This window comes from Balearica regulorum, chromosome W, assembly GCF_011004875.1.
Source record: "Balearica regulorum gibbericeps isolate bBalReg1 chromosome W, bBalReg1.pri, whole genome shotgun sequence".
NCBI classification, from domain to species: Eukaryota; Metazoa; Chordata; class Aves; order Gruiformes; family Gruidae; genus Balearica; species Balearica regulorum.
Window position 1 is genome coordinate 18184098 of NC_046219.1, and position 24526 is coordinate 18208623.

General features: G+C 43.9%; 1 pseudogene; it reads right to left on the bottom strand.

Annotated features, from left to right (window-relative positions):
• Nucleotides 1-2866: 2866 nt before the first annotated feature.
• LOC142599202 (transmembrane protein 267-like) lies at nt 2867-21436 on the bottom strand (annotated as a pseudogene).
• Between the last annotated feature and the right edge of the window lie 3090 nt (nt 21437-24526).

The window sequence follows — 24526 nt, forward strand, 5'->3', positions numbered from 1 at the left end:
GATTGGCCCTTAACAAGGCTTGTTGTGCAGTTGATCGGGGCTGGGGGGGGGAAGTGGCAGAGAACAAAGGCATTCAGTACAGAGGAGCGGTGGTCTGTTTAGTTTTACCAAAGTAACGTCAAGCTGTGAAGGCTCCCCCTCACCCCAGGCGTCACTTAGTTGATTAAGGAGCAGACCCGTCAGGCGCTGCATCTTGTTAAGATGAACAAATTGCTCATCTCCTGCCCCTGTTCAGGTCCAGTGCTTATCAGTGCAAGATAAGCAAGTTGCTCAATCCCTGCTCTCGCCCAGGCTGGACTCCCCCAGGGCCCCTTCTGCTGGGTCATAACGGCCCTGTATTCGGCACCAACAAGCCTGGATAAGTCCGGCACCCCACAATAGTTACTAAAAAGGCTACAGCTACAACCTAAAAATGAGAAAGTGTAATTTTCCACTTTGTTCTTATGTACATTTCACTTTGCAATAAATCTAGATAAAGCACAAAATTATACAAATATTATACCATGAAACAAGAATACAGAAAAATTTCTACACATTTGTGTTCAGTTGCACAAAAAAATATTCATTATTGACATTTCATAGCCTACAGTTTAAAATACAGGTTAGAAGTAAATGAACAAGCAATGCTCCTCCTCTACTAAACCATCAAGCCTTTGGATAAAAGACAGATATCCAGTTCCTGCTCTGAGGGCTATAAAGCAAGACATTTCTGATGTTGTTTCTGAGAAACTTTTATATGCTATAAAAGACAGAGATCCACAGAGTGAGGATAATCCTTTAAGGAATGTCCTGCTTTTCCAATCTTCTTTCCAAGAAAAGAAAAAAAAAAAAATCCTTTTTTGAATAAAGGCTAAACAGGCCCACAGTACTCAGACAGGTTTCTATAAGCATAGATTTCTAATGTGAAGAACAAATAGGGCAGAAACTATTCTTTTTGAGGGAAGGCACATTTTAAAATGGTGCAACGCTTTCTGTAAGTAGCTTGGTATGCTCCAGAGAGCCATTACTACTTTACAGCCATAGAAGGTCTCTGGTACCCATTAAACCAGCTATCACAGTTATTATTTTCTGTAATCAGCAGGTGATGTCCAGCCACTTCCTGGGAAGTAGGGCCTCAGTACGCGTAGCGGTTGCTTTGGAAGACAAACACCTTAATAATGAATGCTCCCCTCCTCCTTTCTCTTAGCTTTTATTGCTGAGCACAAGGTCATGTGGTATGGAATATCTCTTTGGTCAGTTTGGGTCAGCTGTTCTGGCTATGTTCCCTCCTAACCTCTTGCCCACCCCAGCCTACTGGCCTTTGGAGGGCAGGGGGATGGTGTTGGAGAGACAGCCTTGATGCTGTGCTGCTCAGGGTAGCCAAAACACTGGTGTGTTATCAACACCTTGCTAGCTACAAATATAAAGCACAGCACTACGAGGGCTGCTATGGGGAAAGTTAACTCCATCTCAACCAGACCCAGTACACTAATATACATTTATTAATGTAAACTTAGTATGAACACATCACATATTGCCTAATCTTTGCATCCTTTGATAACTTAAGTTCAGCACATGCTACCCTATATATGCTCTTCCACAAAAATACTCCCTTGTGTCAGCTATTCATCACAAATTGGAATAATTAAGGACCCATCTCTTTAATGGGCAATGGAGCTCAATGAATAAAAAAATTAAGAAAAAAATTATTAATAGACATTTCTCAGCTTGTACACTGTAAACTAGACAAGAGCTTAATTTTTACTTTGGGACTTTTTCTGAGAAATTTCTGTAAATGAAAACTGTTACTTTGAATAGTCCACAGTGCAAATTACTATATTATGAACCTGCAACATAATCATATCTTTCCTTAAGGAACTTATTTATGAGGAAATTTCTATTTCACTATAATAATAATGCATTTTATTTTACAATAAGAAGGATGATATTGCACCTAATGGAAAAATGCTGTTTACGAGTACAGTAGTAAGGCCTTTAAGCAAACTTACATTTTGAGCAATTTTATCTATCTGACTCTTCCCTAAAGCTTATGTTTTACTATAATAAATAACTTTGCCTTTACGCAATCCTTAAAAATTTAGTAAAATTCCTTAGCTCCAAATTAAATAATATTCATAATTAGTATATTTTTTTAAAATTAAAAAATTTGGTCAATGCACATAATACTGTAACCAAACTGTCTTCTCCTTTCTAACCACAAATAATAGCTAGCAATTGTCTGCAAATTGAATATCAAGCAACTACAGAGGAATAGAATTTAGTATAAACACTATATTATAGCAGCATTCAGAGGCGCAGATATGCAGTTGCACATTGTGAAAAACAAACAGCATTTCTTTTAAAACAGTTGAAAAAAAGAGTTCATCAGGAAAAACAAATAAATACATTCAAAAGGCTAATTGATGTTTTTAGAAGTGCCATAAACTACTAAATTCTCACTAAGACTTAGCATTTATATAGTACTTTACATTTTTGAAGCGCTATACAAATGCTATCTAGATTAAATATATTATCTAAAGGCAGAATACAAATCCAAAGTGAATGGTGATCAGATGAATAGCACCATGACAGTAAAATATAATGTAATTACTACAGAGAGACAAAGTACTTTATAAATCAGGTAGCTATGCATGAACTATAATGGAATACAACATATTTTACAAGGAGAATGTATAGATATGAAATTATTGCCATTCATGAAATAGGTTTCTATTACCACAAGGAATTGACACAGGAGCTGTAACTGGTTCCACAGGCTTAAAATGCCTAACTTGGAAGTTGTAGGGAACATAAGGAAACCACTTCAGTGATAAACAGACAGCTTATTTCAAGTGCTAATATAAACAACTTTTAAGATCCATCATCCTTATACATCAATGCGGATTCCATGTTTTATAGACATTAATTCTCTAGTGCCTGTTAAATACATGATAAATGAACATAGATGAAGTAAAGATGCTGTAATTGCCACATACAGCCAATATGGCAAAAGAGGAGTTTTTCCAAATGGGCAAATCCAGAGGCCATGACGAATCCCATCATGGATGTGATGAGAAGTCCAGGATATGAACAACATCCAGGGAAGAAAGCACCATGAGTCCTTAAGCCTGAAAAGGTGCATAATAAACTTTAATGTCACAACCACAACAGGAATCACAGTAGAACAATGAAGAAGTGGTCTCTGTGGAAGAGTCAGAACAGCCTGCAGAAAAGAAAAATATAATTGGCAATGGCTACAACTGTGACAAGAAAATAAATGTTTCATGGATGTTTACAGGTGTATTATCAAAGTGGAAGTGCAAAGAAAAACATACCATTCCTTTCCACTGCAGCTGATCAAAATCAACAATATGACCATTTAGATGCGTGTGCTGCCCTGTCAGTAGCAGGGCTCAGGGTGCTGGGACAGTGTGGTGGGTTGACACTGGCTGGGGACCAGATGCCCACCAGAGCCGCTCTATCACTCCCCTCTTTCATTAGACAGGGGAGAAAAGGTGTAACGAAAAACTTATGGGTCAAGATAAGGACAGGGAGAGATCAGTCACTAATTATCATCACGAGCAAAACAGACCGAACTTAGAGAGGGAATTCATCTAATTTATTACAAAGCAAAACAGAGTAGAGGAATGAGAAATAAAATCAAATCTTAAAACATCTCCCCCCACCCCTCTCATCTTCCCGGGCTCAACTTCACTCCCGGCTTCAACCTCCGCCCCCCTCAGTGGCACAGGGGGATGGGGAATGGGGGTTACGGTCAGTTCATCACGCGGTGTTTCTGCCGCTTCTTCATCCTCAGGGGGAGGACTCCTCTCATCGTTCCCCTGCTCCAGCATGGAGTCCCTCTCACGGGAGAGAGTCCTTCACTAACTGCTCCAGCGTGGGTCTCTCCCACGGGGTGCAGACCTTCAGGAGCAAACTGCTCCAGCGTGGGGTCCCCCACGGGGTCACAAGTCCTGCCAGCAAACCTGCTCTGGTGTGGGTTCCTCTCTCCACGGGTCCACAGGTCCTGCCAGGAGCTTGCTCCAGCGTGGGCTTCCCACGGGGTCACAGCCTCCTTCAGGTGCCTCCACCTCCTCTGGCATGGGGTCCTCCACGGGCTGCAGGTGGAAACTCTACACCCCCTCATCCTTCCTCCATGGGCTGCTGCAGGGGGACAGCCTGCTTCACCATGGTCTTCATCATGGGCTGCAGGGGGATCTCTGCTCCGGCGCCTGGAGCACCTCCTCCCCCTCCTTCTGCACTGACCTTGGTGTCTGCAGAGTTTCTCACATCTTCTCACTCCTCTCTCTGGCTGCAAAAGCTCGCTCTCTAGCTGTTTTTTCCCTTCTTAAATATGTTATCACAGAGGCGCTGATTGGCTCGGCCTTGGCCAGTGGTGGGTCTGTCTTGGAGCTAACTGGCATTGGCTCTATCAGACACAGGGGAAGCTTCTAGCAGCTTCTCACAGAAGCCACCCCTGTAGCTTCCCCCCGCTACCAAAACCTTGCCACACAAACCTAACACAGACAGACTTTTCTCTATTGTATGATATGAATCATGCATCCTACTAAGCAATACTAATGGCAAAACAGGGAGGGAGAGGGATGCGGTATGCTATTTGTCATATAGTCATGTGGTATACAGGAACTCTGTGTAAGCGCTGCTCAGCAGTAACTAAAACATCCCTGTATTATCAACACTGTTTCCAGCACAAATCCAAAACATAACCTCATACTAGCTACTATGAAGATAATTAATTCTACCCCAGCTAAAACCAGCACACAACCATACAATATACTTGAAATATTTAATATGCTTTAATGGCATTTCTTTTCAAAAATACATCCTGTATAATACTATTATAATGTATAATGTATATGCACCTGTGAAGTTATTTTAGTTTGACAATATCCAATACAGTGCAGTAGTTTCCAATACAACAAAATTGGACAGGGAAAAGACATGTTCAGAAGCTAATGTCTCAGTCATTTGTGATTGGGGTTTTTATATTAACAACTTTGCCTAATGTTAACTAACTCAGTTGAAAGCCTGATATTTGGGCTTAATAAAGGTGAAAGTCTAGCTAGTGAGAGTCCTCACTACAATGGAGATTAAATTTAGCTGTTTTAAGAAGTGATAATTATCAATTTAATATACATACTCGAGAAAAAATTCTGTATGTACTGTGGTGGGTTGACCCTGGCTGGGGGCCAGGTGCCCACCAGAGCCGCTCTATCACTCCCCTCTTCAGTAAGGCAGGGAGGGGAGAAAGGAAGATGGAAAAACAACCCCAAACTCGTGGGTCAAGATAAAGGCAGTTTAATGTAGCTAAAGCAAAAAGCTGCGCGCGGAAGCAAAGCAAAAAGCAAAGGTTATTCTCTACTTCCCATCAGCAGGCGATGTCCGGCCACTTCCTGGGAAGTAGGGCTTCAGTATGCGTGCCCCTTACTCCGGAAGACAAACATTGTTAAAAAAAAACCAAAAACACCGAATGCCCCCGCCCTGTTCCTCCCCCTATTCTCAGTTTCTTATTGCTGAGCAGACGTCATGGTATGGAATAAGGGGTGGAGATTGTATTGGGTCTGGCTGAGATGGAGTTAATTCTCCCCACAGGAGTCCCTCTCAACCTTCCTCCATGGGCTGCAGGGGGACAGCCTGCTTCACCATGGTCTTCACCACGGGCTGCAGGGGAATCTCTGCTCTGGTACCTGGAGCACCTCCTCCCCCTCCTTCTGCACTGACCTTGGTGTCTGCAGAGTTTCTCACATCTTCTCACTCCTCTCTCTGGCTGAAAAAGCGCTCTCTAACTGGTTTTTTTTCCTTCTTAAATATGTTATCACAGAGGCGCTGATTGGCTTGGCCTTGGCCAGCAGCAGGTCCGTCTTGGAGCCAGCTGGCATTGGCTCTATCAGACACAGGGGAAGCTTCTAGCAGCTTCTCGCAGAAGCCACCCCTGTAGCCCCCCCCGCTACCAAAACCTTGCCACACAAACCCAACACAATGTAATTACTAGCAACAGCTAGAATTATCTCCACAAACTCTAAGATAGTAAAAAAAATTTTTTTTTTTTTATTTCAGGGAACTTGTTTAAGCAACAAATAAGTAGATTCTGTTTCTGTATGCACAGGAGAAATGATAGCACATTACTAAAAGATCTATACCAGTGAAAAATGAGAGGCATGACTAGCAGTCAAAGCAGGGTGAGCCCCTCAGCAAACTCTGGTTACCAATGCCTAGTAACTAACATTTACCAGTTTCATCAGCATGACTGTAATCAGCAACAAAGATTCTCCAATAGTAGTAATCTTTCAATCTTTTCTCCTTCTAGCTCTCCAGAAGTCATTAATTTTTTGCTTATTTAACCCTATTTCCTTCACAGCTTTCCAGACATTGATCAGCCTAGTCCTCAGTATCTTCTGTTCCATAAGCATAACTACAGTTTGCTGATGTAATATTAATTGGCTCAATTCAGATACTGGTGAACATTTGGAAAGACTGTAACAGGCCCCAGAGACATACTCTTTGCACATGATGGTGCATCTGACTTATGTTGAACATATCCCTCTCTGTATCTACTGCAGAAAGCAAACAAACGTCACTACAAGACATAAGCCAGTAACCCATTAATGCTTCAGTTGTGTTAATTGTTGCAGGATTCATCAGCTACAGTACCTGCAACTATGGGTCTCTGGAATAGCTTAATTGAGTTCTCATGGATAATTTAAACAACTGCTTGGAACCTTGTCTTCTCTGTAAGGAAACTTTGATGTAGCCTTAGCCAAGAAATACAGAGATGTGAAGTTACAGACTACTGTTGAGGGATATTAGTTGTTTAATGTAAATAAGTAAGTTTGAATTAGAATAAATTACTTAGGATTATAATATGGTGTGATTTGTGCTGTTTGCTTAGCTTTACTTAGCATGAGTAGCTAGATTTGCTGAAGCCTTTAGTCCACAATAGTTATTTTTCTTCGTAATTTTCCTAGCAGCTGGTGCAGCACTGTTTAGTCTTTTAGTATGGGAAAGCATTTTGATATGACGTGGTTTAGCCCCAGCCGACAGCTGAGCACCACACAGCCACTTGCTCACCCCTCCCCTGGCCGGATGGGGAGGAGAATGGGAAAAACAAAGGCAAAGCCTCGAGGGTTGGGATAAGGGCAGTTTACTGGGACAGCAAGGGAGAGGGAAACAATCAACAAAAACAGTACTGATAACAGAATATTCACAAAGGGTGATAACAGAAAGCAATTTACCAATCCGACAATGGCCCAACCAGTCACTCAGACCATCCTGGAGCCACACTGAACCTGCCCCTCCCCAACTAGCCCCCTTTTATGGTGAGCATGATGTCACATGGTATGGAATAGCCCCCTGGCCAACTTGGCTCACCTGTCCTGGCTCCTTGTGAAAATTAACTCTATCCTAGCCAGAACCAGGACAGATATCACACTGATGTTTTGTTTGTGTTTTTCCCAAGTCTGTGACTCTTCAGTTCTCCATGTTCTGCCAGCGAGTGTAGGCACACAAGGAGTGTAAACCAGAAGATAAGGAGGCTCCAACCCTCAGCTGAAACTGCAAATCAACAGGATAAGAGCCTGCCTGGACCCAGAAAAAGAATCCAATTAGATGTTAGAAGACCCCAAACCAAAAATCACCATTGGACTAAAAGATGCGTGGACAGCGCATGAAGGGTACGTGAGGGGCAGGTGTATAGATCACAAGGGTATAATCGCCCAGGGATTTCTTTGTTCAGAGTCCCTCTCTTTGGAGGCACCCTGCCCAAGCTGTTCTTGTTGCTGTACCTTTCAATTAAATTAATTATTTTATAAAATCCAATGTCTGAGACTCTCTGCTGCGGGAAACCTAGGGTCGAGCCTGAAGAAGGAGAAAGCGCACCCAAGAATAAGTGTGTGTGTGTGCAACACCATGAATGGTGTGTGAACGCTCAGGCAGCAGCTCCTCCTTTAACAACTACCTTGGAATATAACACCCTGTGCCCTATACCAAAGCCAACAGTAAAAGGCTTGCAGAAAGCTTTGCTCTATCAGCTTCCCACCACATACTTGTCCATGACTCTCTCTGTCAGGTGATGGGATTAAAAAGTTCACAAACCATCTCAACAACTTTTAACTGTAATGGTACAGACCCAACTCCTTTAAATTGGTGCAAAGGGTATATTTTCTGCAACTTCATTTGTTTCATACAAGCAGATTGTTCACAGATTAAAATAGAAAAATTTTGTGATGATGAAATTGTTTATCACCTACCCTACAGAGATAGCCAGATTTTTGTTACTGTCAGCAAGAGCCTAAAATGTTCACACTAGCCTATTTTTGAAAAACCACCCTGGATGGTGATACATTTTGGCAGCTATCCTATTGACTGGTCAGTATTTCTGCACTTTAAAAAAAATAAATCAGTGAAGCCTTCAGTGGCAAAGTCCAAATGATTCTTTTCCCTTTGCCCTATGGAGGTTAGGTGCCAACAGCAACACAGTGAGTAAGGAGAATTTGAATGTTGATTACTTATGCAATTTATCAGTATTAGTGCTGATCTTTATCCAGTTTTGGAGAGGTGATGCTTGAACTTTTTTCATACAGAATTTTAGATGGCAGGGTTGTTCATACAGCAAATCTAAGTGCTCAATTTTAGCAAGAGAAAACCCTATTTTGTAATTGCAGCACAGTCATCAGGCTTCTGAAATGCTGTTTTACATCCTTGAGTTGCCAAGCCCAAGAGACAGACACATATTTCTATTTGGCAATATAAACCATTATATTCTTTCTCCTAACAGGCAAATTTATTCGCCTTCAGAAATCACCAGATCTTTAAAAAAAATAAAACAAAATAGCACAAGCCTTTTCTGCCTTAAACCTCCTGGAAAAAGATCATGGTTTGGGTAGATTTAGGGAGACGTCTACTATGAAAGAGATCAGGCTGCAGTTGCAAACAGAATTTACTCACAACACAAATGACCTTTTCCATTTGCCTAAACGTTCAACCAGGTGCAAGATCTTGAAGCTCCTGCTCCTCCAGCCTCTCTCACATACTACAATGAGCAGCTGGAGACAGGAGACAACAATCCCATACAGTAGAACCCAAGCAAATTCTTTGCTTTAATGCTCAAGGGGACAGCAAGGAATTTATGTAACAATGTGGGGTCCCTCACTCATATTCTATGATGCTTCACAAGCCTCAAGTCCTTAGTTTTGAGGCTGAGTCCAGATCTGTAAATTCAATGTTAAATTAATTGTGTATGTGCAAAGCTTATTCTCCAATTTCAGAAATGCTCCTGTGCAGCCCAGGTTGGTCAGAAGTGGCGCATTAACCAGCTCTGTTATGTACATTTGCCAGTACAATCTCTCTCACCACCAATTGCATTCTCTATACTTTTAAAAGCTGGTGAGTCTTAAGTAGCAAGCTAGCAATTTCTGCACATCTGTTCCGCAACATGAGTGTTTAGGCTACAATCCTGGGGGATGCTTCTCATTGAAGTCATACCTGTATCACATTTAGCCCATTATGCTGCTCTTGTTTATCAGCAATGCTGAATGTGATGGCAGGCTGCAGTAACTTTCACCTTTAGAGCTAGTCAATGAGACAGATTCTTCAAACACTGATTCTTAGATTCTTCTACATTTGTGTGTACATAATCCACAGTAAAAACTATCTGGAATACAGAGAAATACAAAATCTAAGTAGCAAAGTCTTTGTAGACTTTACACTTGTTGCAAAAAATAACGTGGGCAAAAGGGCAGATCACATGCTACTTGGTACACAAGTATTTATCCGAGTAAATATATAAATATCACAGGTGACTATTCACCCTGAATACTCCAGAAAAATAACGATGAAACCGTGAAAAACAGCCCAATAGCCAAATAGTCCAAGCAACAAGCTGTATCAGCAGGAACAGGAGTAGATGACTGGAGGAGTGTGAAAGTAGCAACTGGAGGTAGATGGCAATACTGCCTTGTACTGCACAGAACAGTTACTTCAAAAAACTAACTCATCATCAGATTTAAGAGTGATGATGAAAAGCTTTATAGATAAATCTATACAGTAATGTGAAAAATACCATTTTTACAAATTAGCAATAGTGGTGTGGTTAGATAATTAGATTTCTTAACTTATTAGTTGGTAATGTGTTGCATAAGCAATAAACATTGTAATCTCTTAAATCAGTTACTCTCAATCCTGAAATTTAAAGAAGAATGGGACTAGAACTAACAAATAAGTAGTAAAAAAGTATCCCATTAAGTAATAAATTACATAGGCAACAGCCTGAAATTATGACATGAAGCTGAAAGGTGCATCATATTAAGGTGAGGAAAGCAAAATCATATATTATAATCAGGTCTAGCTAGCCAGGCAAAAACACAGCAGAAAAGTTTATGTGGATTACATTATATCACAAACAAAAAAGACTCTGATGGCATTGCAAGAAGACATAAAACCTCTAACAGATTTTTTTTTCTTTTTTTAAAAAAGACACAAGTGTTGTTTGCATGTGACATTAAAAGGAATTAATTTATGCTATTTGGCTCAAATGAAGTCTCACCTAAAACACTATACACAGTTTGGGACAGGACCCTTTAAAGATAATTTAGGCAAAAGGCAATCCAGAAGAGACCAGAAAAATAGTAAGAGCTTTAGAAAACATAAATCCAGGCTCTTCAGCCTTTTCTTGCAAGTTATTTAGTCAAGAAGAGACTTTTTGTAAAGCATAATGTTTTTTCAAGTTGTAAGAGTAATGTTGTTACTGCTGTAAGGGTCTAGAGACCTACACAGGATATGGTTTACAGGTAAACATCCTTCATTAGCCCAATTAACATATGGAAGGGGGAGGAGTTAAGTAGGCAAATGACTATAAAAGAGCCTTTGGGTATCTTGCCTTCTCCTCACCTCAGCTATGTAAGTTTGGCTACTAAAGGGCTATTTTTCTACCTGCAGATCTTGTATTTCTAATTTGTAAAACATTTTTGGAGACAGCACAGCAATCATCTGTCTTTTGCAGAGAAGCCTTAAAGAATAAGAACACAAGATCTAACTGTCAACATCCATAATTTAGGCTGGATATTAGAAAAACAATTTCTAGCTGCTTGGGAATTGAAAAAACACAGAAAAAAATTAATGCATTAAATTGCAATAATTTACTTTGGGATATTAGGGATAGACTACAAACATTCTCCATCATGGAAAGTGTAAGCATATTTAATCTTGCCTCACTGAAGACAGTAAAGAGACAGGTCACTTCCCAATTCTATGATATATGATATGATACAATACGATACAATACAATACTCAATTTTCTACACAAACATTGGTGAAGTGTGTCATCTAGTGGTCATAATTAAGAAAAAAATACTAGTGATAATCTCAAATGCAAGAAAAAGTAGCAAGAATATTTTAACAATACGTTTTAGTAAGTAGTCATTCATTACTTGCATTTATTGATTTTCAAATAAGAAAATATACATGAGAATAATTATAGATTTAAACACTATCAAAATGTTAATATTATAAGACTCATTAACCAACCAAACTAACTTTCCTTTTCTTTATGTGGTTTTATAATTTTACAGTATTTCCATATACACAAAAAGTACAGAGAATGGGAGAACTAGGGAATACCTAGAAACCCCAAGCGACAGTACATGCTGGAGGCCAACTGGATGGAAAGCAGCTTTGTAGAAAATGACCTGGGGGTCCTGGTGGACAAGTTCAATATGAGTCAGCAACATGCCCTTGTGGCAAAGGTTGCCAGTGGTATCCTGGGCTGCACTAGGAGTAATGTTGCCAGCAGGTCAAGGGAGGTGATCCTTCCCCTCTACTCAGCACTGGTGAGGCCACCTCTGGAATGCTGAGTCCAGTTCTGGGCTCCCCAGTACAAGACAGACATGGAGCTACTGGAGACAGAGTCCAGAGAAGGGCCACTAAGATGATGAATGGACTGAGAGAGCTCGGACTGCGCAGCCTAGAGAAGAGAAGGCTCAGGGGGGATATCATCAAGGTATACAAATGTCTGAAGGGAGAATATAAAGACAACAGAGCCAGGCTCTTTCCATTGGTGTCCACTGACAAGGCAAGAGGCAATGGGCACAGACCGAAACACAGGAGGTTGCTCCTGAATGTAAGGAAACATTTTTTTACTGTGAGGGTAACTGAGCACAGGAACAAGTTGCCCAGAGATGTTGTAGAATCTCCCTCCTTGGGGACATTCAAAAGTTGTCTGTACACGGTCCTGAGCAAACGGCTCCATGTGAACCTGCTTGAGCAGGGGGTTGGACAAAATGACCTCCAGAAGACCCCTCCAACCACCACCACGCTGTGATTGTGTGAAAATGCCCTCTTTGTCAGAGACAAATGCACAAATAGGAAAACTTTTACCTACAACAAATAGTGATATTGCAGGTAAACAAAAACTACCCATTGGAAGTCCGATTTTTCCATCTCACCTGTAACCAATAATACTTCTTGCATTTATCTTTCTCCTACATATTGACGTGGTTTAGCCCCAGCCGATAGCTGAGCACCACCCACCACTCACTCACCCCTCCCCCAGCAGGATGGGGAGGAGAATGGGAAAGGCAAAGACAAAACCTCGTGGGTTGGGATAAGGACAGTTTAGTGGGATGGCAAGGGACAGGGAAATAACAACAACAGTACTGATAAGAGATATTCACAATGGGTGATAACAGAAAGCAATTTACTACTCCAATGACCAACCCACTGGACGCTCAGCCTGTCCCGGAGACACGCTGAGCCAACCCCTCCCCAACTAGCCCCCTTTTATGGTGAGCATGATGTCACATGGTATGGAATAGCCACTGGCCAGCCTGGCTCACCTGTCCTGGCTCCTTCTGAAAATTTACTCTATCCTAGCCAGAACCAGGACATTATCCACCCCTTATTCCATACCATCTATGTCATGCCCAGATTGTTTCACAGATCTCATTCCCTTAGTCTATGGGCCATTGCTCTAAAGTGTCCATCGACTTCATTTAATCCATGGCTTTGGGTTCCATCTGCCATTACAGTCTCTCAGGGCAGGAACAATTGTGCGTGCTGCTGGATTGTTGCACACTGCATCCGGAGTTTTCACGCCTGGTGTATCTGGCATGGTCCATGCTTGCAGTCTGTGCACTGAAGATGTGATTTTCAATGAAGTTCCTGGGCACCAGTAGCTGAAGTCAGTTCTAGTTCCATCATCGTGGCACTTTGTTCAGTTCCAAAGTCCATCCTTCATTAGTTTTGGGTGATTCTTATGGTCATACCATTGATACAGTATATCGCTATTAATATCATGCAATTTAATTTATTGGCTATTTTCACCCAAAATCAAATCCCCTTGGGGTACACACCGGACTTCCCCATCCTTTCTCATCACCCACCAAGTGCACCCTGGTCCCTGAGCAAAAGCAATCCTGCAGATGGGCTTGCCTTTGCCTGAAGCAGGGATAACCCAGACTGTCTTCCCCAACATATTTTTCATGCGCAATACAGGAACTTTATCCCCTTCTACTGGGTGTGGAAATTTTGACTGGGCAGGGCCAGCTCGATTGGTAGATCCCCTAGTGTTAACTAACCAGGTGGCCTTTCCTAAATATGTGTCCCAATGTTTGAGGGTCCCAGCACCCATTGCTCTCAGGGTAGGCTTTTAAAGTCCATTGTACCTTTCGATTTTCCCAGAGGCTGGTACATGATAGGGGATGGGATACACCCACTCAGTGCCATGGTCTTTGGTCCAGGTGTCTATGAGGTTGTTCCAAAAATGAGTCCCGTTGTCTGACTCAATTCTTTCTGGGGTGCCATGTTGCCACAGGACTTGCTTTTCAAGACCCAGGATAGTGTTCCGGGCAGTGGCATGGGGCACAGGGTATATTTCCAGCCATCCCGTGGTTGCTTCCACCATTGTAAGTACATAGTGCTTGCCTTGGTGGGTTTGTGGGAGTGTGATGTAATCAGTCATTTGCCTTGTCTCCCCATATTTATATTTCAGCCATCATCCTCCCTACTAGATAATCTCTACCCACTTGGCTTGCCTGATTGCAGTGCATGTTTCACATTGATGGATGACCTGTGAGATGGCGTCCATGCTCAAGTCCACCCCTCGATCACGGGCCCATCTATATGTCACATCTCTTCCTTGATGACCTGAGGTGTCATGGGCCCACCATGAGCTAGAAATAATTCACCCTTACGCTGCCAGTCCAGATCCACCTGAGCCACTTCAATCTTGGCATCCTGATCCACCTGCTGGGTGTTCTGATGTTCCTCAGTGGCCCAACTCTTGGATACGTGGGCATCTACATGACGTACCTTTACAACCAGCTTCTCTAGCCGGGCAGCAATATCTTGCCACAGTGGGGCAGCCCAGATGGGTTTGCCTCTGCGTTGCCAGTTGCTCCGCTTCCACTGCTGTAACCACCCCCACAGGGCATTGGCCACCATCCATGAGCCAGTATAGAGGTACAGTGTTGGCCACTTTTCTCTTTCAGCAATATCTAAAGCCAGCTGGATAGCTTTCACCTCTGCAAACTGGCTCGATTCACCTTCTCCTTCAGCAGCTTCTGCAACTCGCCGTGTAGGACTCCATACAGCAGACTTCCACCTTCGATGCTTTCCCACGAATGCGACAGGACCCATGAGTGAAGAGGGCATATGGCTTCTCATCTTCTGTTAGTTTATTATACGGTGGGGCTTCTTCAGTATGTGTCACCTCCTCCTCTGGCAACATTCTGAAATCTTTGCCTTCTGGCCAGTCCATGATCACTTCCAGAATTCCTGGGCGACTGGGGTTTCCTATTCAAGCCTGCTGTGTAATCAGTGCGACCCACTTACTCCATGTAGCATCGGTTGCATGGTGTGTAGAAGGGGCCCTCTCTTTGAACATCCAGCCCAGCACTGGCAGTCGGGGTGCCAGGAGGAGCTGTGCTTCAGTACCAGTCACTGCTGAAGCAGATCGAACCCCTTCATATGCTGGGGTCAGCCTTGAGTCTCCCCTGGTGCTTTCTGCCAGAGACTCCAGGTAGGGCCATTCTCCCCGGTTGTGGTGCAGAGCACATTCTTTACATCTGGTCCTGCCTGGACTGGCCCAAGAGCTACGGCATGAACTATTTCTTGTTTAATTTGTTCAAAAGCTTGTCCTTGCTCAGGGCCCCATTTGAAATCATTCTTTTTCCGGGTTACATGGTAGAGAGGGCTTACTATCAGACTGTAATTCGGAATGTTCATTCGCCAGAAACCCACAACACCTAAGAAAGCCTGTGTTTCCTTTTTGTTGGTTGGTGGAGACATGGCTGCTATTTTGTTGATACTATCCATTGGGATCTGATGACACCCATCATGCCATCTTATTCCTAAAAACTGGATGTCCTGTGTGGGTCCCTTCACCTTACTTCCTTTTATGGCAAAGCCAGCTTTCAGAGGGATTTGGGTTATTTTCTTCCCTTTCTCAGAAACTTCCTCTGCTGCTCTGTTGCCCCATACAATGATGTCATCAATGTATTGCAGGTGCTCTGGAGCCTCACCCTTTTCCAGTGCAGTCTGGATCAGTCCATGGGAAATGCTGGGGCTGTGTTTCCACCCCTGGGGCAGTCGATTCCAGGTGTACTGGACACCCCTCCAAGTGAAGGCAAACTGTGGCCTGCACTCTGCTGCCAAAGGGATCGAGAAAAATGCATTAGCTGTATCAATTGTGGCATACCACTTGGCTGCCTTTGACTCCAGCTCATATTGAAGTTCCAGCATGTCTGGCACGGCAGCACTCACGGGTGGCGTGACTTCATTCAGGCCACAATAGTCTACCGTCAGCCTCTACTCTCCATTGGACTTCCACACTGGCCATATGGGACTGTTAAAGGGTGAGGGGGTTCTGCTGATCACTCCCTGACCCTCCAGTTGACAAATCAGCTTATGGATGGGAACCAGGGAGTCTCTGTTGGTGCAGTATTGCTGCCTGTGCATGGCTGTGGTAGTAATTGGCACCTGTTGTTCTTCAACCCTCAGCAACCCTACAACAGAAGTGTCCTCTGAGAGATGGGGCAAGGCAGAGAAGTGTTCAATTTCCTCCATCTCCAAGGCAGATATACCAAAAGCCCATTGGTAACCTTTTGGGTCTTTGAAATACCCTCTCCAGGAGGTAGTCTAAGCCCAGGATGCACAGAGCCTCTGGCCCAGTCACAATGGGGGGCTTTTGCCACTCATTCCCAGTTAAACTCACTTCAGCCTCCAGCAGAGTCAACTGTTGGGATCCCCCCATCACTCCAGAAATACCGATGGGTTCCACCCCTTCATAGTTCGATGGCATTAGAATTTACTGTGCACCAGTGTCCACTAGGGCCTTGTACTCCTGTGGGTCCGATGTGCCAGGCCATTGGATGCACACAGTCCAATACACCCTATTGTCCCTTTCCTCCACCTGGCTGGAGGCAGGGCCCCTCTAATCCTGCTCATCATAGTCACTACTCACCTCTTGCAAAAAGGACTTAGAAGTCCCTTCAAGAGGATCAGAAGTGCGATCGGGCCTTTCACTTGGTCTGGGGGGCTGCCCGGTGGAAACTGGAGCAGCATTCTTTCTGGAAGAGTCCCTTTTTACAACTGGCTTGCCTTGCAGCTCATGTACTTGTGCCCGCAGGGTTGAGGTGGGCTTCCCATCCCATTTCCTCATGTCTTCTCCATGGTCACGCAGATAAAACCACAGGATACCTCGTGGTGTGTATCCTCTATATCCCCTCTCCGGAGCAGAGGAACGCTTCCTCCTAATAGCTGAAATACTGGTCTGTGCAGGTGGGGAGTAAGATACATCCTCTTTGAGTTGCTGGACGTCCTGGGACAGTTTCTCCACAGCCGAGATGAGGGAGGATGAAAGGCTCTCTTCATATTGCCGGAGTCGGCCAGCCACTTCATCCACTGTGGGTGCCCCTTCGCTTTTCCAGTCCATTACTGCCAGTGAGTTGGCATACGACGATGGTGCACTCCGTACAAATTTTCACCACATGGGTCGGGTACAGTGGACTTCATCGGGGTCTGTGGGCAACTGTGCATTGTCCGGGTCATAATAAACCATCTCCCACACAGCTAATTCCCTCAGGTACTGGATACCTCTCTCCATGGTGGTCCACTTGCCTGGCCGACATGCAACATCTTCGCTGAAAGGATACCTTTCCCTCACACTTGACAGGAGGCGCCTCCAGAGGCTGAGGGCCTGTGCCTTCTTCCCAATTGCTTTGTCAATGCCCCCTTCCCTAGACAAGGATCCTAGCTGCTTGGCCTCCCTGCCCTCCAGTTCCAGGCTACTGGCCCCGTTATCCCAGCAGCAGAGCAGCCAGGTAATGATGTGCTCCCCTGGAAGGCGGCTGAAATCTTTCCGCATATCTCGCAGCTCACTCATGGACAGGGATCGAGTAATCACTTCTGGTTCTGGCTCTTCTTCTTGTTCTCGTGATGGCCCCGGTTCATCATCATCTTTCACTAAGCAAACCGATTTCCTCGTGTATTTCTTTTTGTGTATAGGGGCGACTGATACTGGTATGGGTTGATCTTTTGGCTCGACTACAGTGCCTGTTGCAGGGGCTTGGGTATCCGCAGTGTCTGTGGGTCTGTTCTCTTTCCCTCCCCCCAGATGGTGCTGTCTACTATCAAGCAGTGTTTGATAGATTGTGGCCAGGGCCCAGCACAGCACAGTAAGTTGTGTCTCCTTAGAATACCCACAGCATTTTTCTTTCAAATATTCTACCATTTTGTCAGGGTCTTGCAATTGTTCAGGAGTGAAGCTCCAAACCATTGGGGGTGAAAAGGTCTCTAGATACCCGCCCATACTCTCCCACATGCCATGCCAGCCCTGACTATTCAGCTTCAGGGAAGATTCCTGGGTGGTACTCTTGAAACAATTTTTGCTAACCCTGAACAGGAGTGGGAAAACATTCAGGAGACCTAGCAAGAGGACCATACTGGCCTGAACATTCCAAGGGTATTCAAAATTCTCAAAAATTGTTGTAACCAACCAAAAGGTAAAAGGGGAGGTGAAGGAGTGGGAGAAGGTATCCCCCCCATCTTCCCCATAGATTGTGTGCAATTATTCATCAATTTTGAAAGATGTTGACCGAGGTACGGGCATGACAGAAATGCTACATACAAGTACCAGCTCAGACTCATGACCATCAATGATATCTTATCATAAGTCATTATCACACAATACAACAACATGAGAACACGAACCCCTCTCCCAGAGGTGATAAACAGCACCGCAGGGATTGCATAGAGTAAATACGGCTTTACAAACCAGAGCCATGGGACCAAACAGAACATCATTATGACCAGCGACTGTTTCAGTAACATTAGAAATGCTTACAACAACTTTGTTTTAACACACTTGGGTCAGACTTGTCATTATCACAACCCCCTCGAGCCCCACGTTGGGTGCCAAAAAGGACTGATGTGGTTTAGCCCCAGCCGGCAGCTGAGCACCACGCAGCCGCTCACTCACCCCTCCCCCAGCAGGATGGGGAGGAGAATGGGAAAGGCAAAGACAAAACCTCGTGGGTTGGGATAAGGACAGTTTAGTGGGATGGCAAGGGACAGGGAAATAACAACAACAGTACTGATAACAGATATTCACAATGGGTGATAACAGAGAACAATTTATCGATCCGACGACGGACCAACTGGACGCTTAGCTCCCCAACTAGCCCCCTTTTATGGTGAGCATGATGTCACATGGTATGGAATATCCCCCTGGCCAGCTTGGCTCACCTGTCCTGGCTCCTTCTGAAAATTAACTCTATCCTTGCCAGAACCAGGACATTATTTTTTAAAAAAATTGATAAACCATTTTGTATTGTTCTTCTTTAATTAAAGGATTACAAAGAATATCAATTTTCTCTCCACCTCCTTCCTTCCTAGGAGTTATTTCCTCTGTCATCCACATGAAGAGTATAACACTATTCTGAGCAAACTAGTGGAGAAGTAAGAAGACAAGATGGTCAAACTACTAAGGTATTCTCTGGTTGAATAAAGGCTGGTATCTTCCCCTTCTCCTGTGCAACAACAGCAGGTCAATCTGTAGGTGGGGGTGTACATTTTTGGAGGAGGGGAGAGTAAGTAGCATGTATGTATATGTATGCTAGCAACATCAACATAATCAAACCGTGAGGACTTGTGTTGCTGAGCAGAGCAAATTCCTGATAACAAGCAGAGTGGCAGGGCTCTAGCTATGGGGACCAGAAGCCAGCTGAGGGCAAGGAGTGTCTACCTGAGATATGAGATCTGGAGGGCAGTGTTAAGAGAACTGGGGTTGGCACAGATGGAGCTTGCAGAAGGTGCAAATGTTTTGGAGAGTACACAGAACAGACTGCTGCAGTCAAGAAAAGCTGGGTCTATATGTTTGGAGCAGGCAAGAAGACAGGGATATATGTATGTATGTGAATGGAGAAGTGGAAACAGGATACACCTAAACCACTGGAGAACCACTGAAAAAGAATGCCATAATCTGATAGTACTAATCCTATTGAGAAACTCTGTCCTAACAAGCAGTTCTGCAAATGGATGATGATCACATATATTCCTTAACAGGAGCCAATTCACTTCTTCCTTTCTGTTAAAAAGTTTGACATTTGAGTTATTTTTTAATTTTTTTTTAGGGCTGTACTGGATTTGCATGGCAAGGTTTTGGTAGCAGGGGGGGCTACAGGGGTGGCTTCTGTGAGAAGCTGCTAGAAGCTTCCCCTATGTCACATAGAGCCAATGCCAGCTGGCTCCAAGATGGACCCACCGCTGGCCAAGGCCAAGCCAATCAGCAACAGTGGTAGCACCTCTGTGATAACATATTTATCACAGAGATAACAGTGGAGTAGATATCCACTCTGCAGCCCATGGAGGACCCCACACCAGAGCTGGTGGAGGTACCTGAAGGAGGCTGTGATCCCGTGGGAAGCCCGCGCTGGAGCAAGCTCCTGGCAGGACCCATGGAGAGAGAGGAGCCCACACTGGAGCAGGTTTGCTGGCAGGACTTGTGACCCCGTGCGGGACCCATGCTGGAGCAGTCTGCTCCTGAAGGTCTGCACCCCATGGAAGAGATGCACGCTGGAGCAGTTCTTGAAGGACTGTAGCCCGTGGGAAGGAATCACATTGGAGAAGTTGGTGGAGGACTGTCTCCTGTGGGATGGACTCCACACTGGATCAGGGGAAGAGTGTGAGGAGTCCTCCCTCTGAGGAGGAAGGAGCAGCAGAGACAGCGTGTGATGAACTGACCGCAACCCCCGTTCCCTGTCCCCCTGTGCTGCTCAGGGGGAGGAGGTAGAGAAAACTGGGAGTAAAGTTAAGCCCGTGAAGAAGGGAGGGGTGGGGGGAAGGTGTTTTAAGATTTGATTTTATTTCTTATTCCTCTACTCTGATTTGATTGGTTATGAATTAAACTAATTTCCCCAAGTCGAGTTTGTTTTGCCTGTGACGGTAATTGGTGAGTGATCTCCCTGTCCTTATCTCAACCCATGAGCCTTTTGTTATATTTGCTCTGCCCTGTCCAGCTGAGGAGGGGAGTGATAGAGCAGCTTTGGTGGGTACGTGGCATCCAGCCAGGGTCAACCCACCACAACAGCCAACTATATTTAAGGACAAACTCAGACTGCCTTTTTAAAGATGAACAGCTCATACATAGCTTGTTTGTGGAAGAAATATTTAGGGTTGGCTAAAACCAAATGTACTACTACTCAGTAAGACTGAATGAACCAAAAGAGCAGCTGGATGATCTACTTTCTAGATATTTCTACCGCTTATTGTAAACAGAAATGGAATGACTCACTTTATACACAAAGCATGCATGGCAGCACTTAACTGTTTCACTTAGAGAACAAAGCAAACGTGTGATACGCATAGGATATCATATACAAGGGCTTTCAGAATTCTTTTTCAGAGCCTCGTAAGAGGCAGAACTTAACAGTGGATATAAAATCTATTTTAGGGCTTTTAAAAATCATAACTGTATAAAAATATAATTCTCATATCTTTTAAAAATGTATCTAATTAAAGTATCATTGGAATTTTATTTTTTTTTTAGAATATGGCAGAAGAACAATAAAGTAAACAGTGATGAAGAAAAAGAAAATAAGCAGTCACTGATCTGTTAACTTACCTTTAATGAGAGGGAGCCAGCAAGAAAGAAGCGGTCCACATCAATGACAGAGGCAAGGAAGCCAGCCAGAATGACTTCAGTGCAATCACTTTTCTTCCTGAGTCCAACCACTATTACCCAGGACCACATTCCTAGTATACCATGCACCGCATTATCAGAGAAGGCTCAGAGCCAGTCATTTTGCTGAATGAAGGAAAAACGCAGAAGTCTGTCTGCTACAAAGCAGAATATTCCCAAACCTAGACTAGAAATAACTGAAGCTGTACTGAAAGTTTGGAGAAGAGCATGGGCCTTTTCAATCTCAGATGACATGGCAAAAACCATGTCACTGCACACAAAATGTCATCAGGATATACACTGTGCATTGTCTTCTGTATCGTCAGTTGTTCTGTAGGTGTCAGAGAACAGAAAGAAAACTATTAAAGAAAAAAATCCATTAGCATAAAGCATTTGTTATCACAGCTAAAACTGAGCATAAAAAAAATCCAATTCAATGTTTGCATTTAATATTTCTAGGGAATCTTGGAATTCAGTTAAGTTAGTTTGTTGACTTGAACACTACAGTTCTGAATTAAAACACTTCACAGAATCACAGAATGGTAGGGGTTGGAAGGGACCAGCACAGGATCATGTCCAGGTGGGTTTGGAATATCTCCAGAGAAGGAGACTCCACAACCTCTCTGGGCAACCTGTTCCAGGGCTCTGTCACCCTCAAAGGGAAGAAGTTCTTCCTCATATGCAGATGGAACTTCCTGTGTTCCAGTTTGTGCCCATTGCCCCTTGTCCTTTCGCTGGGCACCACTGAAAAGAGTCTGGCCCCATCCTCTTGACACCCGCCCTTTGGATATTTATAAGCATTGATAAGATCCCCTCTCAGTCTTCTCTTCTCCAGACTAAACAGACCCAGCTCGCTCAGCCTTTCCTCATATGAGAGATGCTCCAGTCCCCTAATCATCTTCGTAGCCCTCTGCTGGACACTCTCCAGTAGTTCCCTGTTTTTTTATACTGGGGAGCCCAGAACTGGACACAATATTCCAGATGTGGCCTCACCAGGGCAGAGTAGAGGGGCAGGATAACCTCCCTCGACCTGCTGGCCACGCTCTTCTTAATGCACCCCAGGATACCACACGGTCTCTTCTTGGCCACGAGGGCACATTGCTGGCTCATGGAGAGCTTGTTGTCCACCAGGACTCCCAGGTCCTTCTCTGCAGCGCTGCTTCCCAGCAGGTCAGCCCCTAACCTGTACTGGTGCCTGGGGTTGTTCTTCCCTAGGTGGAGGACCCTACACTTGCCCTTATTGAATTTCATATGGTTCCTCTCTGCCCAGCTCTCTAGCCTGTCCAGGTATCACTGAATGGCAGCACAGCCTTCTGGTGTGTTGGCCACTCCTCCCAGTTTTGTATCATCAGCAAACTTGCCGAGGGTGCACTCCGTCCCTTCATCCAGGTCACTGATGACTATGTTGAAAAAGACTGTACCTGGTCCTGACCCCTGGGGCAGACCACTAGATACAGGCCTCCAACTGGACTCTGTGCCACTTATCACAACCTTCTGAGTCCTGCCATTCAGCCAGTTCTCTACCCACCTCACTGTCCGCTCATCTAGCCCACACATCCTAAGCTTGCCTATGAGGATGTTATGGGAGATGGTGTCAAAAGCCTTGCTGAAGTCAAGGTAGACAACATCTACCGCTCTCCCCTCATCCACCCAGCCAGTCATGCCATCGTAGAAGGCTATCACATTGGTCAGGCGTGATTTCCCCTTGGTGAATCCATGTTGACCACTCCCGATAACCTTCTTCTCCTCCATGTGCTTATTGATAACCCCCAGAATAAGTTGTTCCATCACCTTTCCAGGGATGGAGTTGAGGCTGACCAGCCTGTAGTTTCCTGGGTCCTCCTTCTTGCCCTTTTTGAAGCCTGGAGTGACATTGGCTTTCCTCCAGTCCTCAGGCACCTCTCCTGTTCTCCATGACCTTTCAAAGATGATTGAGAGCAGCCTAGCAATAACATCTGCCACTCGTGGGTGCATCCCATCAGGGCCCATGGATTTGTGGATGTCAAGTTTGCTTAAATGATCTCTAACCCTATCCTCTTCCACCACTTGAAGGTCTTCCTTTCTCCAGACTTTCTCTCCTACCTCCAGGGTCTGGGTTTCCTGAGGGATGGCCTTAGCAGCAAAGACTGAAGCAAAGAAGGCATTCAGGAACTCTGTCTTCTCTGTATCCTCCATCATCAGGGCACCCACCTCATTCAGCAGCAGGCCCACATTTTCCCTAGTCTTCCTTTTGCTGCCAATGTACTTGAAGCAGCCCTTCTTCTTGTCCTTGACATCCCCTGCCAGATTTAATTCCAAGTGAGCCTTAGCCTTTCTCGTTGCATTCCTACATTCTCTGACCACATTCCTGTATTCCTCCCAAGTGGCCATTCCCTTTTTCCACATTCGGTAAACTTCCCTCTTCCCTTTGAGTTTTTCCAGCAGCTCCTTGCTCATCCATGCAGGTCTCCTGCCTCCTTTACTTGATTTCCTACTCTTTGGGATGCACCGATCTTGAGCTAGGAGGAAGTGGTGCTTGAATATTGACCAACTTGTTCTGTTTTAATTAGAACAATCATGTTCGTAACATGGAAAGCTCTAACTCCACTTTCTGAAATCTTCAATTTTACAAAATAATTTGAAACATGTCTATGATAATACATTGAATATGTTTCAAGCTTCCTCCTGGTCTTACATACATGATATTCATCAAATTAAATCTTTTACACTGTAACAACAATGACGAAAAGATTCAATTTGGAGGATTCCTAGGACCGTAACCTCAAAAATCCCAAATGTCTCTATGCAACAACTGTTATAACTGAGTTTCTAATCTATAATCCCAAAACACTTTTTTCATTTGTATACTTTGTAAACATATGTATTATCACTCTGGTACCCCTCTTTGAGCCCTTGTTTATCTTGGAGATCGGCACATAGAATAAGAATTAAGAAAAGCAGAACCATTAAAATATCTTCACTATTTATCATAAGCACAAAGACAACAACCGTTCAGTCAAGCAGAAGTAACCAAAACTAACTCCTTACAGAAAAAAACTACATATGCTTTTCCTCAGTATGTGCTCCAATAGCAAACTCTACCGTTACTTTTATAACTTGTCTATTATGTGCCACATTACATTCATAACAGCTCTTTTTGCAGAAAAAAAAAGAAAATTAACTAATCCCAGTCATTTTACTTTTGAAAAGTTGACCATAGCAATTTGAAAATAAAGGCATTGTTATTAGCATTAATAATCACTTACAAGTCCTTTAAAACTATTCATGTTCTGCAATTATTATGAAACCCTCTTGTACAAGGTGATTTCTTAGGAATAATTACCCTGTCCTTAACTGCTTGACATCTCAAAAGAAATT